The sequence below is a fragment of the Macadamia integrifolia genome, chromosome 6, assembly GCF_013358625.1.
Source record: "Macadamia integrifolia cultivar HAES 741 chromosome 6, SCU_Mint_v3, whole genome shotgun sequence".
Lineage (NCBI taxonomy): Eukaryota > Viridiplantae > Streptophyta > Magnoliopsida > Proteales > Proteaceae > Macadamia > Macadamia integrifolia.
Genome location: NC_056562.1, coordinates 28472127 through 28472776, shown reverse-complemented (window position 1 = coordinate 28472776; position 650 = coordinate 28472127).

The following is a 650-nucleotide window of genomic DNA, read 5'->3' as shown; positions in this document are numbered from 1 at the left end:
AAAAAAAAAAAAAGGGATAAATAGCTAGACATGCTCACGTGGTCCTCTTCACATGTCGTCTCGTTTCTGGTCCTCTTCACTCTTCACTCTTCACTCTTCACTCTTCACTTTTCACTCTTATTATAATAATTTTCATCCACGAGCTTTCCTGAAAGCTACAAGTACCTCCCCACCCCCCCACTCCAAAAAAAAAAAAAAACAGCTTCACGAGTGAACCTGTGGATCCAAAAATAAAAAGTGTGAACCGGTGGACCCCAATTGAAAGATGAACATTCGAGCTTTTGTTTTGTGTCATTTCTTATCCTTTTTTATTTGTCAGGTTGTGTGTAGATGAAATCTAATTCTCCTGTCAAGTCAATGTAAACAAAGGAGGTGACATCGCACGGTTTATATAACAAGATTTATGTTTTAAGAGAGAAAATGTATCATAGAAGAGAAAAGGTATAAGAAGAACATGTTGAATAGTTACCATGCTAAAAGCTTTATATTTCAAGAAAGAAAAAGAGTGTCAAAGAAGATAAATACTGTAAGATGAGGATATTGGTGAGTTCGTTTATTGAAAGATTCATATTTCAAGGGGGAAAAAGTTTTAGATGGGAAAAATTATGTATTATTGGCTTGACCAATATTTCCTTAATTATAAACGTACA